General features: G+C 38.9%; 1 protein-coding gene across 1 annotated transcript in view; it reads right to left on the reverse strand.

The window, feature by feature from the left end:
* The window catches only part of LOC754150, a 42,683-nt gene extending 33,829 nt beyond the window's left edge, over nt 1–8,854 (reverse strand). Inside the window, exon 1 of the mRNA XM_001184597.4 lies at nt 8,700–8,854. The gene's annotated coding sequence lies outside the window, so the exon portion shown is untranslated. The remainder of the gene's footprint in view (nt 1–8,699) is intronic.
* Nucleotides 8,855–15,827: the final 6,973 nt, after the last annotated feature.

Below are 15,827 nucleotides of genomic sequence, written 5' to 3' on the forward strand. Positions count from 1 at the left end.
GACTGTATTTTCCTTTATGGAATACATTATGTCAATGACTACAGTATGATGCCATGACGTACATCAGATATGGTGAGGGCGCTATACAACAGTGCTCAGTCATAGTATATTGAGAGAGACAGTTGTGACATGCACATGATACGCATACGTAGTAGCGGCCTCCCATGTAGTACAATCTCCATGGGAGGTAACTACAGGTGTACAGCTCCATGACAAAATGTTATGACTATCTCTTCCAACTAGCTATGACAGCAGCCAAGTTTACATGACATGCCGTTTCATTAATCATAACAATTTACAAATTATATCTACCCCTTTGAAGGGAACTGTAATTTTGTCCCTGCTGTCGATCTGCTTTCGAAAAATATTAAACAATTTAACAGTTCTAGATTCTAATTTTACCGTAACCAGAGTATACAACAACTGTGGCACAGTAGCACTATATTATACTGTAGGTCTGATCATACGAGCCTAAACCATTTTTCACTCTCTCACAGAAAAGGTTACAAATGTAATGGTCCAAGCAAAAGCTAAAATTGTCTTCCGTGGCCTACTTTGTGATGAGATTTGTCAGGAGTGGGCCTCCATGAGAGACATTCCTACTTTGTATTATAACAGCTGCAGTCTGGGACTACTCCAAGATACACATTGTACATGTATGTGTAGCCTAGATCAAAGATTTGTACATGTACATTTGTACATGTATGTGTAACAGGAAAAAATACACGGGCTCGGGCGAGTTTGCCCCCAAAATGCCAAATAGGGCCCCTTAAAATTTGCACAGAGTTCAATGCAAAACAAATTAAACATTGTTATTTTCATACAATTAAGTAAGCTTGAATAGAAGCACCTGAAATTTGTAAAATATTTTAATCCCTGATGTGTATGAACATTAATCAGGTTTTTACACTCATATACGTTTACATTTACATGTACTGTACATCAACCAATCAATCTTCTCGTACCAATCAACCCATGAAGACCATAGAAGATCCACAAAATTATCAGATTAGTGCACATGTACACCAGATGAGTGTGTTTGACGGATAAAACCTTCCTATGGCAGATGGAAAACTACACACCACACTCAACTCAAAGTCTCAAACCCAACAGAACAATCAATTTGATTTTATTGACCAATAGAGGTGGGAGCAAGGCCGATCGTTTGTGGTGTTGTCCAAGAGGGGGGTGGAAGATTGTGTTTGGGTCTGGAACCGACCATAAGAATGTTGATAGAATCGGCTGATGGCGAGTGGGTTCAAGAGAGGTGCCGCTCTATAGCAGTGTTCACATATGAAATTAAATTGGATAGATAAGCAGTAGCGTCTGTAGAGAAGCTCACATTTCAAATCTAATATACCTTTCTCAAACATAAATTAAACTAAACTAAACTGGAGGGGGGAGAGGGAGCCCAGTTCAGAATGAGAACATAAGCTATGTTCAGACGGGGCTTCATAGTCAGCGAAAGTTTTTCACTGCAGCAATAAATATCCATAAATAGTTGACTGAACACCATTACTTGTCCATACGCTCTTTAATACTCGGACCAACTTGCCAAGATTAAGTTAACGCAACCTTCCACCGACCCTGCAGTCTTCCCAAACGTAACTTCCGGAAGTGGTGATCAGTGAAAAAAATACACTGGGGCTCGGGGCGAATTAGCCCCCGAAATGCTAAAAAGAGCCCCCTAAAAATTGCATCTAGAGTTCAATGCAAAACTAATTAAAGAGTGTTATTTTCATGCAAGCAAGCTTGAAAAGTAGCCCCCAAAATTGTTTAAGTATTTTTTTTCTGGTGGTGATGCCCGCTGCGCCCCCACTATTTAAATGCGCAAAATCTAGTTTTCATTCAATCAAAATCGCTGTGAAAAACACTCTACAGGCACACAAAAAATTGCATGTGGTAAACTTTGAAAGTTTGACCCTTAAGTTTTAAATGTTAGGTCATACAACTCCCGTGAAAGGTCACAGATACTCCGAGTGCCAGGTGAAACCATTCACACGGTCAACTTACGCTACCGTCTAGTCGTGTTAGCGCGTTATTCCTGGGAAAAATCCATGAGTGAATCAGTCGGAGTAAAGGTAGGCGCAGCTTACACGACTATCGTTCAGACGGTCACTAGTTGAATGTTAGACATTATTTGTAACTGTGCTTTCCCCCTCACATGCACACAGTTCTGGACCCCCCCCCCCCCCCTCTCTCTCATAAGTTTCTACAAACACCAATGTAATGGTAGTATGAACACTTCTTGTGTGAGATGATGGCTGACTGGAATTCAGAAACCTAGGTGTACAGACTTTGGAAGATGAGTTATCTAGGCTAGGTTACATCAATGGACGACTGAGCAGTCTGCCAGCCTATAGCCCATTGAGTGAAGCTATTACAACTTGTAACGTATTGTATCTGACATATATCCAGCTGCAAGTTATCATCATTATACTCCCTCATACATGTACTGTACATGTAGACCAATAGGACTAAACAAATACGGAAATGTAAAAGTACATGTGTTGGACAACCGTAATTACAAAAGTACATTTGACATGCACTTCTAAATCTGAACAAAAAGCTACTGTGCACTCCTGTTTATATTTATACTACTGTAGATATATTAAGGATTTACACCTTATCTCCCTCTTAGGCAAAACATTGACCTGAAGAAGTTTCTACATTCCGATGGGTTATTTAAATGTACATTAAAATACACTGTACACAATCCTATCTCACTTTAAATACTTTTGTAAACAAGAGGACAAATCTTTAAAATAAGTTACTCCTGTTGTTTAGCAATCATTAGATGTACATGTCAATATGTGACAACCACTTCCTTCCCCCCCCCCCTCACACCACCCCCTCCTTAAGAATATTCTGTGCTTACCCGTTTAAATCTAAAAACCAAAAGGCATCCCAAGAATATGATAACTTTTTTTTTAGAAGGGGGGGGGGGCCGGGGGGGCTTGCTTGAGAGATATTTAAAAAATTATGCCACCCCTAACGCACCCCAGAAACCTCTATCAATCCACATACACTCTGCAATTCTAGAGACATTTTGCACACAACGAAAAGCATCAGAAACAGAAGAGTGCTCCAACACAATAACTTGAACTAAACAAGAACTAGTCAAAATCTGTTAAATGTCTCATTAAGAAATGTCACTTTCAATTTGAACTTGAAGTTTCATGACGTCCTAAGACAGTCCTATTCTGAGAAAATAATTTGCACTTGTTGTCAACAAAGACCTCGACAATCTCTGCCACTAGCTTTGTTTCAAGACTAAATCATGATACCTTTTCATAATGACATGTGTTTTCTGACAGAAGAAACACAATTCTGACAGAAGAAACACAAATTGATCAATTATAGTTTTATAAATATTTTGATTGAAGTGATACACTATTCTGTAAAAGTGTAAACTAAATCTCCAATTTGGGGCAAACATTCTATAGATGGAGAAGTTGAGATGTAAAATGAAGGGAAAAAATGAGGAGGATATTACCGTAATCATTTTTTTGAAAGATCTTATACAATGTATTTTCATGAAAGGTAATTTCTAATTTCCAATTCTAGTAATGGGGGACAGTAGACGGGGTGGGGTTAGGGAGGAATGGGTGAGTGGAGTAGTTCTTGGTCTTATATTACCATCCCTCTTCAATTCAATTGCCAACATTCGGATGTATTTGGAGTACTTTTATGTACACATAATAGGAAACAAATATAAAACTCCAGGTTTAAATTCTAAAGAGCAGATAACATTTCTTCATTCTTACCATTTTTTTGCAGCAAAATGCCAGCAGGCTGTTGGGAAAATGAAACTACTGAAATAACTGAATACACTTTTCAAGAGGACAAATGCACTATTTAATGTTAACTTTAAACTTTGTCACTCTATTTTTTCTCCTTTGTAAATATGTGAATACAATGTTTAAATCCCAGTTAAACTGGAAAGACACAGAAAACAGACCAAACGAAAATGACATCAAATCATGTACATCTACATGTATGTCCAACAATCATTAAGTTTGAAATTAGCTTGTTTGTGTACGAGTTATTACAATATACATACATGTAGTTACGTACCCAAGACAAAGACATCCCTACAAGTATAGAAGAAAAAATAATCTTGTCTTTGGTGAAAGGCCATGTGTGAAGCGACTTGGGGCATAACAAAGAGCGCAGAATGAAACTTGACAGAAGAGTGGAAATTAGTGCAGGAAGCTAGTAGCTCCATACGCCAGACAAGACAGAAGCACTCAAGAGCTAGGGGATGTGAATCACTATACATACAGTACATAGCCCCTTTCATACTCGTAAACTGGTGCTGATGCAGTCTAAAACAGAAGCTGAGCTACAGTGCTAACTTTGGAGTAAGGAGGGTATACCCCTTTCACAATGGTGTTGATGCGGTCTAAAACAGGATCTGAGCTACAGAGCAACATGTACAGTACATGTAGTAGGAGGGAAGACTCCTTTCATACTTTTAATCTCGGGGGTTAGTGTTTACACGGTCTAAAATAAGGGAAGGGCTGGTGAGGATGGGATGTACACTAAATCACCCTCACCCGTACTCTTTTCATCTCTTGTTAATGAGGTATAAGACAGAACCAAGCTTGTGAGGAGGGGGTGAATCACTCCGATTCCTCTTTCCGATTTGTAATCTGGTGTTGGTGCAGTCTACAGTGTTTAAAGCTTAAGACCAGTTATGGTCATGCAATTGCATAGTGAAAGAAACGTTGTGAAATCAATCAGAAAAGGTTGATCATTTAGCATAGATGTATTGCAAGGTTCTGAAATCATCAAAATGATAAGAAATTTGGCCAAGTCTTCATAAAGTTAGAAGCACTGTACACAGAAAGATGTATATGGGACTACACACACGTGCACGACACGTGCATTTCATATCTCTCAACAGGCAAGAGATACACTAATTTACCAAATATATCAATTAGTAGGCGGTTTCCCATCAAAATTTTTATCATCATGTAATATTCAAAACATTCTTTCACATGATTGGTAATAAGAGCTTCCATCTCATTTTTTTGAAATTGGGGCGTTTCGAAAACTGGTCTTTACCTTTAAGAATTCTCATTCAATACATGTACTGTACATGTATACCCGTAATCAACCATTCATGATTGAGCCTGTCTTTGTGAAAGATGTCAGGACTAAAGTGGCAAGATCGAGCCAATGAATTTGTATGCTAGATCGAAGCTGAGGTACATGTCAGGGGAGCTGAATTGCCATGACAATGCAAAAAACAACATGAAAGATAGGAGGGGAGGGGGGGGGGGGTACTTTCTTACATGTACATCCTCTATATAAGAATGTTTTCAAGAACATGAAGTGGACCATATTGTACAGCCCTTACCCACCCCCTCCCTGAAAATTAAAAGGATACTAGCAATTGCTGCCATAGCTAATGAAATAGGGCTCAGATATGCTTAATACATGTATTATATCATACTACATTGTAACATCACCAGTACACTGCATGAGAAAGAGAGTGTCTAATGACATGGTGACCTTTTCTTCTGATCGTCTCTTTGTGGCTCAGTACAGGTGCATGTACAAGAAGCTAATCCCAAGAAATGAAAACTAATACCGGTCTTAGTCAAGTCTGATGGATGACAAGAAGTTCACACGAGGCCCGTCTTCACTAGCTTGAGATTGCCAAATATCCCGCTATTTGAACTATCCCGATCGCAAACTATCCAGGTAATTTGTGTCTACACCAGCCTGAAGTTGCAATAAGCGGGATATTTGTCGGCAGGGAATAATTTTCCTCAAATTTTTTGATTAGCAATTTCAGCCGATGGATAAATATTTCAAATGAAATTCTGTACATTTCTATGGAAGAAAACTGCTACACAAAAGATATTTTGTATAGCAGTCATGCAAAAATGCATAGCAAATTGCGATGCGATACCAGGAAAATTATTCCCTGTTGTCGGGATTGTCATCCCAAGATAACTTGGGATAGTTTGCAAAATATCCCACTACAATGTACTTGGCAAAATATCCAGCTATTTGTCCGGTGCGGCTTCACCAGACCAAAGACTCGCACTCAGACCGAAGACTCGCACTATGCGCGAACGCTGAGCAACATATCGAGCTAATTTCTCAAGGTCGAGTTTCAAGTTTCGAGGTCGAATCTTGAGCTGATGAAGACGCGATTTGTAACTTCAGGATTATTTCCCAAATCAGAAATAGCGGGCTATTTGGCAATCTCGAGATGATGAAGATGTGCCTATGCTTTCAGATCTAGACCTCCAGTAGACATCCTTTAAGTAGGGCAACATGCATACAGGCCTTTACAGGGCAATATATAAATGTTCACCAAGCAATGGGGCCAACAGCTCTACATGCATTATACCCTCTCCATGTGGAATTCTTACTGTACATGTAGACTTTAGATGTAGTTCATGGCCCTGTTCCATGAAAAATATCAACTATAACAAGCTACAATAATAATTACAAGCTACTGAAATCATGATTGGCTGAGAGCGAGATTTATCATAGAAATTTAGTATTTGTTATTGATAGCAAGTCTTATGAAACAGGGCCCAGGCCGCCCAGCTGGTACTACACTTTATCTATTAACATGCATTATCTTAGATTCTTAAGCCCTTCCCTTAATATAATTGGGCTGCATTCTCAGCCCTGTAACACATCACTCGTTCAAAGTTGTAATGCATAAAACACATGTTAGACAACTTCTTTTCAATGTGGAACATGAGAACTTAATAGTTTTGTGATACAACTTTATCAGAAGGCTATCCTTCTTTCATCATGAAATGCCAAATGAAAAAAAATTACAAATGCAGATCAAAACACATTCTTCAAAAGTTTCATTGTCTTTAAATCATTGTTTTATTCTACAAGCATTGGGTACAAATGTACAATCAAGAACCATGTTAATCTGCCACTCTGTCAATCTTGTTTCAAATTGTTTGCAGAGTGGGTGTGTCTTGTCTAGTGTGCATGGCTTCATTTATGAAACTACATGTATTGTATACTGGTATGTACATTGTACAGTAAGTACACCTCAAAAGAAAAGAAAGTTAAGAAATGTATGAGTGAGCTGTTAAAAAAAACTGTATCAGTTTGAGCTTGATTGATATTTTGAGTTTTAGTGCAAAATCTTATTTACAGTGCTTGCATGCATGATTGGACACAATAAATTTTATTACAGTTCCAGTGGTTTACCTCAAACAAATCCAAGGTTTATGAGAGTATTGTCATTTGTCATACTACATGTACCTTGGATAAAGGAGTGCTTTTCAGAATATTATTTCAGTTCCAATGGTTGATTTTTTTTTAAAAATCCAGTTTACACAGATACTGGGATTTTAAATACCGGTACTTGTTTGACCAATGCAGTTTTCACACGGAATTGCTTGAAGTAAAGCTTGGTTGACTTTCAAATATTGGGATTCAAGGCAGTTTCTCACACAGTCTATCATAATAAATTGTTTCACGTAATCCCTTTTTTTTTAATGGATAATAAAATTGTTTGGGATATTGTTTTGTTAATTCACAATCATAATTCCCAGACAAATATACATTCTTGCAAAGGTCTTAACAGAGGGGGCACTGGACCAAGAATAAGGATCGTCTGCATAAACGAAGATCGTCTTCTAAACGCAGACCGATGCGTCCTCAAAAATAAGGATCATCCACATTTTCGCAGACGTTTCATATTTTTGATCGGCGAGCTGGCAATGCGAAAAACGGGATTCCGCTATGATTTTCTTTATGTATTTAACATTGACTTTGTACAGAGACTTTCACATTATGAGCGATAAATCCTCCGGAAGTAGGACAACCCATAAAAGTAGACGGTGAAATAGGGTTATTTTCTTACTAGGAATCCATTTTCGCATCGCCACCGGGCAGTTCGGTGACCCGAAACCCGCAGAGCACCAATGAAAAAAAATGTCAGCGAAAATGCAGACGATTCCTATTTATGAGGACGCATTTTGTCTGCGTTTATGAGGAGATCTTTGTTTATGAGGATGATCCTCATTTTCGGACCAGCTAGTGCCCCTACTGCTGAAATCCTTAATGTGTTCTGCAAGAAAATGAGCATTATTATTGCCATAGGATTAGGAGGGCTACATAACATGTTATTGTGAAAACAATGAGATTTACAACAACGAAACAAAACAAAAAACAAAATCAAATTTGTAACTTGATTTAATTAATATTTAATTACATGCAGATAATCCTTTAGCTTTAGAATAGCCATACAAATTGCAAGTTAATGTAGATATTCTACACTCTAGATTTGTTAATGCATTTAAATTCCCAGTTTATTTGCCTTAGGGCCTAGTTTAATTTTAAAAATTTACCCATTTCATGATTTGCTATGAATATGACAGGGTGAATACTTAAAGATCTATAGGTAAATTTTCAAAGTTGAAAGTGTATTCTGAAAGCCAAATATTCACCATCCACGCACCACACAGTCTCTGCAAGTTTCACAGACACTGCACTGACAGACGTGTCACTCAAATCACACACGACACATTTGCGGCCAGCGGCGCGGCACACTCAAAGAAAAGTACCGGCAAGTTTAGGGCGAACCCCTTCTAGACCCCGTAAAATAAAAGAACTGAGCGTATAATAAGTTTAACGAGTCATTATCACGAACAAATACTGATCAAATCACAAAATGTGAACAGATTTTTTGGAATACTTACTTCACTTCTGCCAGATATAGATGTAAAACCTGATATATTGGAGATCTAGAGAGCTGTAAGGTTGTTAAATTTGAGGATGAAATTGTCCGCAGTCCGACAGGGATCTGAGAGTTCAGCACCTAGTTGTCACCCTAAGTCGTCACATTATTTGCGTCTTTGGGTCTACTTTGGGTATGGGCCTATTTTTTTCGTAGGTTATTATAGGGGCAGGGAGGTTGCGGAATCTATGGTGCGGAACTTGCTGAAAATATAGAGGGGGTGAGTGAGAGATGTTATGTACCGATGTTATAGCCATCAATGAAATGGGGATGCCCTAGAATTACAATTTCATCCCACTACCCAGAGGCGGCGCTCCGGGGGGGGGGGGTACCCCCCAAAGGTGCCCCTTTTTACATACTGGATAAGTGCCCCTTTTACTTCGACAAGTGCCCCTATTAATTTTTTTAAATGCCCCTTTCCCTTACCACCGCTGATAAGTGCCCCTTTTATTTTGACACATACCCCTTTTCCTCCGACAAGTTCCCATTTTCCTTTGCAATATTAAAGTGTCCAATTTCCATTCTCACAAGTGCCCTTTTTAATCTCTAGTGCCCCTTTTCAGATACAAGAAGCGCCGCTTTTCACTTTTGATAAGTGCCACTTTCACATCTGATAATTGCCCTATTCAAATCTGAGAGGTGCCCCTTTTGCTTTGACAAGTGCCCCTTTTGCTTTGTAAAAAGTGCCCCTTCCCCTTTTAATAACTACCCCTTTTAACTCGGATAAGCGCACCTAAATTTCCACATGTCCCCCTTTCCTTTCTAATAGGTGCCCTTATTTAAAAAGAGCCCCTTCCCCTTCTTATAAATGCAGCTTTTCACCTATGAAAATAGGTCCTTTTCGTTCTCATAAGTGCCCCTTTTCATCTTTTGTAAATGACCCTATATATTTCTGAGAGATATTTGTTTTATTTTGTCAAGTGCCCCTTCCTCTCCTGATAAGTGCTCTTTTCATCTCTAATAAATGCCCTTTATATTTTGACACGTCCCCCTTTTCCTTCTTGACAAATGCTCTTTTTCCTTCTTATAAGTGCCCCTTTCCCTTCTCATAATTATCCCCCTTTTCATCTCTGATAAGTACCCCGTTTATTTTAACATGTGCTTCTTTTTCTGTTTAATAAGAGCCACTTCCCCCTAGGCTAATAAAAGCCCCCTTTCACCTCCGATAAATGCCCCTATTAAAATCTGATCGGTGCCCCTTTTCTTTCAACAAGTGCACATTTCCCTTTACCATTAGTGCCCCTCTTTCATTCACATAAGTGCCTCTTTTCATGCCTGGTCAGCGCCCCTTTTCATCTCTGATAATTACCATTTTAGCAATGATACGTGCCCCCTCTTCCTTAATTCTAATAAGGAACCTATCCCTTTTTCATAAATGCCCCTTTTTACTTCTTATAAATGCCCCTATCAAAATCTGATGGGTGCCTCTTTTCCGTCGACAAATGCCCATTTCCCATAAGTGCCTTTGGCCCTAGTGAGTGCCTTTTTTAGGTGTTAGAAGTGCCCCATGTTCACCTCTGATAATAAGCCATTGTAATTTGGCACGTGCTCCTTTTCTTATATAATAAGTATCCATTTTGATAAGTGTCCCCTTTTCCTCTCATCATTAAACTTAAGAGCAAGTCCCCCCAAAGCTCGTTTTAATTTATACATGTAGATACCGTATGTTACTTATCAAAGGTCTAATCCCATCAGGAATGGGTTATTCCTCTTTAAATGATGTAACTTTTCGCAATGCGACCTCAGAAATCTTTTTTTTCCCTCGCTCGCAAATGAATTTTCAGATCATCACACCCAACTGCAAAGGATGATGCTTAAGCAATATCTTATATGATGTTTAAAAAGAAACAAATATTGAAATCATCCCTGATAATGTAACCACAATAAAGGGGTATATACCAATGTCTAAAAAAATTGTATATTCTCGCTTTTAGATTTCCTTTTGAAGGTGCCCTTTTTTATCTCCAGAAAGTGCACTTTTTGTTGGTCCCCCTCCCCGACACTTTGGAGGTCGCTCCGCCGCCTCTCCCACTACCACCGTGGGAAAAGAAAAACAAACATAATTCCCCTCCTGCGTCCGGTCACTTTCCACAGTTTCACTTTATTCTGCTCACTACTTTATATTTCATTTATTCCATCTCGTTGTGAGTGTACATGAAACGTATTTTTTTTTTTTTAAATGCAGTTCTTTAGTGAAATCAAATTCTAACATTTTTAATACAAAAATATCATAAGACTTAATTTGCAAGCGAAACAAACAAAATAGGCTTAAAAGACAAGGACACACCATGAAAAGCTACCAATCCCGACCAAGGAACAGCTGCTCCCTGGCCATAGATGTGATTGGAAGACGTGGAAGTCCCTCAATAGGCTTCGCACAGGGGTGGGGCGATGTAAATACAACATGAATAAATGGGGATATACTGACGACACAGACACCAACTGCGAGTGTGGAACATCCGTGCAATCCATGTCACACCTATTAAGATGTCCACTCCTAATTGACCAATGCTGCCTGGAAGAGCTGGTGGCAGCAAATGAGAAGGCTCTTCAGTGTGCCAAGGCCTGGCAGAGTATTTGAGGACACGAAAGAAGAATACAAAGTGTATATATCCTTTTCTTGAACATGATATTATTTATTTTTGGTGCTTGATAATCTTTATAGATATTTATCACAACTAAATTTTAGATGGTTACCATTTCGTGTTTTTTCTTTTCTTTTTACTTTCTTTTTTTTTTCTTCTTCATTTTCATTTTTTTAAATTCAGTTATGAGTTATGAGTTTTTGATCGATCGGGTGGGTGGTACATGCACGACGTTACTTATTATAGGCTCTAGTAAGCTTGGCTTGTTAGAACTCTTGTGAGTAATGTGCCGCGGGATTCCATATCCTTAAACTGCTGGAGAACAGAGCAACAAGACCAAGCTCTGTAATTATTAGGATCTCTGTCCAGTAGTGCCGTGTTTGTGCCATCGAACTGGATCGACCAAATCAATTGATTCATATATGCAATATTTTTTCCCGTAACATGAGAGTAATTTTAATAGTTTCATACTATTAATTAAATGTAATGTTAACTGTAATTGTATAATTGTTTTAAATGGGGGCACGCTACAAGAGTCCTATCTCGCACCCCGGGGCAACGTATCTGACACGGCCGGTTGTAGCAACTACTCCGAAGATCAAGATTACATTAATCTTGATCTAAGGGGACACGAACGAACAAGGACAAAGAAAATCGGGCATTAGTTAGAATTCAAATTCAAGTGAAAGTATTTAATTTTCAAACCTCTGTTAATACGCCTCCTGTATTTTCTCTGAACTGTGCCAAATACCTTCTCATCTTCCGTGCTCTGTTTTAGTGGCTCCTCAGTGGCGGATCTAGGGGGGGGGGGGGTTAGGGGGTTTAACCCCCCCCCCCCCCCCCCACTTGTGCTAGTAAGTGAAAATATGATGTGCATAGAAAAACGCCACCATGTGTCCAGACCCACACAGTATCCGCATCGTCGTTGGGTCAACCTCACCCGCCCCCTCCCCCACCCACCCCTTAGCAAAAAGCTAGATCCGCCTCTGCTCCTTCTTCTTGATCCGACGCATTCATCATCGCCCCCTTCTCTTCTCGGACTTTTCTTTTTGGCTTCTAGCTCCATCTTTCTCATCTCCTTCGAACCGGCTTCTTATCCTCAGTTTTCCTACATATCCTTTTCATTCATTTATTTCTTTTATCTCCCAACATTTTAATGAAAACCAGTGGTATCAATCGTTGTTCTCCTACTTTGATGTTCTTCTCTTCCTTTTCATCCTCTATAGCACGTTTTGGCCGGCCGGCCCCCTCCTGGCTCAGCTAGCCATCCTTCTGCACCTCCTTGATGCTCTGCACTTCGTTTCTTTTTACATCCGACGCGCCATCCATCTGTCTTTCTTTTCTTTCACCTCTCCCCTCCTAACCCTTCCGGCTCCTCATTCTCCATCTATCTTTTAGAACATCTCTTCCGGTCTCCCCCTCCCCTATCTCCTAAAACCAGGCATGCATGATACATCTTTGCTTTGCTACTTCTGAATCAAAATATATATAACACTATATAGTTTTGATTCGTTGTTATCCTAACAAAAACGGGAATGATCTGATTAGTTTGGATTATAATCAATACATTTTAATAGAGAAAATAAACTTTCAGATATTTTTAGTTGATATATTCGAGTTCATTCCTTTTCACTTATGTCTTATAGGGGAAGTCCACTCCATAAGTAACTTACTTTCAATAGAAGCAGAAAAATCAGACAAACCAATCAAAAATAGTTTGAGCAAAATCGGATAAGTTATACGAAACTTATGAATTTTTAATGACATGAAAAACTTTGAAAATCCCAAGACAAATTGGCAACTCACTCATGAGTCTGTTACGTCATTGCCTCACTATCCACTAACTGTTTTCTTTATATTGATAATATACACTTCCAACTTTCCCCCTAAAATTCTTATTTCCTCACACAGCATCCAATTTATATTGATAGTAATATGTTTTTGTGTGGATGCATACTTAATTTTTTTTTATAACTTCCTTATTAGTTATCCGTTTTTCTTGATCTATTAAAAACAAATTATTTTAGGAGTGGAATTAGCCTTTAGGCTTCCATATTTGTTGTTCATATTAGAGAGCGAGAAAAACAAATTTGTATACATAGTCACGTTTTTATTTGTGAAAGGATTTCATTGCCCCCTTATCACTCTCACTCTCTTTCTCTGAATCTCTATTGCATTCTCATCCTCTTTTCTTCCTTCTCCAGCTCCCCCTGTCCCCTTCCCCCTTTTCTCTATCCCTCTTTCTATCTCCTTCCACTTTCTCCCTCTCTCTCTCTGTTTTTCTCTCCCTATCTCCTTCCCCTTTCTCTCCCTCTCTCTACCTCCTTCCACTTTCTCTCTCTCCCTCTCTCTCCCTATCTCCTTCTCCTTTTTTTCTCTCTCTCTCTCCCTATCTCTTTCTCCTTTCTCTCTCTCTCCTTCTATCTCCTTCCCCTTTCTCTCTATCTCCTTCCCCTTTCTCTCTCTCCCTATCTCCTTCTCCTTTCTCTCTCTCTCCTTCTCTCTATCTCCTTCCCCTTTCTCTCTCTCCCTATCTCCTTCTCCTTTCTCTCTCTCTCCTTCTCTCTATCTCCTTCCCCTTTCTCTCTTTCTCCCTATCTCCTTCCCCTTTCTCTCTCTCTCTCCCTATCTCCTTCTCCTTTCTCTCTCTCTCCTTCTCTCTATCTCCTTCCCCTTTCTCTCTATCTCCTTCTCCTTTCTCTCTTTCTCCTTCTCTCTATCTCCTTCTCCTTTCTCTCTCTCTCCTTCTCTCTATCTCCTTCTCCTTTCTCTCTCTCTCCTTCTTTCTATCTCCTTCTCCTTTCTCTCTCTCTCCTTCTCTCTATCTCCTTCTCCTTTCTCTCTCTCTCCTTCTCTCTATCTCCTTCCCCTTTCTCTCTTTCTCCCTATCTCCTTCCCCTTTCTCTCTCTCTCTCCCTATCTCCTTCTCCTTTCTCTCTCTCTCCTTCTCTCTATCTCCTTCCCCTTTCTCTCTCTCTCCTTCTCTCTATCTCCTTCCCCTTTCTCTCTTTCTCCTTCTCTCTATCTCCTTCTCCTTTCTCTCTTTCTCCCTATCTCCTTCCCATTTCTCTCTCTCTCTCTCTCTCTCTCTCTCTCTCTCTCTCTCTCTCTCTCTCCTTCCCCTTTCTCTCTCTCTCCCTCTGTCTCTGTCTCTGTCTGTCTGTCTCTCTCTCTCTCCCTCTATGAATGCACACTTCCCCTAGTTTTGATACCCTCATCTCTTTCTTACACACTGTCTACATCAAGCCTGCTGAGAGCCTATATTAACTAATATCATCTATAAAGAGTTATTAACCCTCTGGCTCTCAACAGGTGATTGTCAATATATCACTATCAATCAAATGCACACACAAAATGAGAAATACTTTTTCTTGGAGATAAATATGTTTAGCAGTTACCAGATCTATTACCAGCAGTATAGATATTACAATAATATCAAAAATATACATATGTGCATAGATTATACTCCTCCATTCACAATATGAATTATCTAATGAAATAGTACAGAACAATTACAATTACCCTCATGCACACAAAACATTAATAAGAAACATTAATACAAGACAGACATAGATAGGAATTCACCAAATGAAAGACAGTCTTCATTGGCATACCTTGCATAATTTCTGATAAGGTTTTTTGGGTCACATACATTGTATGCAAAAGTATGCATAAGTAATTACTGTTGAACATGCCCTTATGCAAACCACAGAAAAGATCTACAATTCTACATTACCCTTTTCAAGGTATTCAGGACATGCATTTTTAGTCAAGTTAAATTCAGAACCTTTTCATCTTTAAATTGGCAAAACTGGCATACATGTTTTGTCTATTTTTGCTACGTTTCACTCTCTCCGAAATACACAAAAGTAGGCCATTTCAATCCAAATGGGAAAAACAGCATATTTACCTTGAGCATATACAAGCAAGTGACATCATGATAATTTATAGAAAATATGCTACACGTACAACTTTTTTAAAAGAGGAAAATCTCTCTTATTAGAAATATACATCACAAACCTGTACAACTATTATACATGTGACTTGCCTGTATCGAACAGCAAGGCTAAGTTCTATTCCTACACCATTTAGGACTGTAAATTTCTTAAATTATTGCTGTAACTACATGTGCCAATTAGCATATTAAAAAGGAAAGCAACTCTGAACATTTGATTAAGTGGTTACATTTTAAGCAAGATGTGACAATGAATACATAATGCTTTCCTGAATGCAGGGATGAGACAGAGAATTTCCCCAAAAGGAGGAAGATTAAATGGGGGTCCATGGGGTAACACCCTGGCGAGGGTAAAAGGGGGCCACGTTCCCTTGCTGCAGAAAACTTTAGAATATATTTACGTAAGAGGACATGTTTTCCTCGCATTTAAATTCTAAATTTCAGAAATATTTGTTACCCATCTTGCTTAAAGGGACTCTATAACATTGTTCAGATGAGAGAAAAATTGCTGCTAAGGTATTGAGGTCAATATGCTAAATGATAATCTGAA

This window comes from Strongylocentrotus purpuratus, unplaced genomic scaffold (genome assembly GCF_000002235.5).
Source record: "Strongylocentrotus purpuratus isolate Spur 01 unplaced genomic scaffold, Spur_5.0 spur5_scaffold_13, whole genome shotgun sequence".
In the NCBI taxonomy this organism is placed as follows: Eukaryota; Metazoa; Echinodermata; class Echinoidea; order Camarodonta; family Strongylocentrotidae; genus Strongylocentrotus; species Strongylocentrotus purpuratus.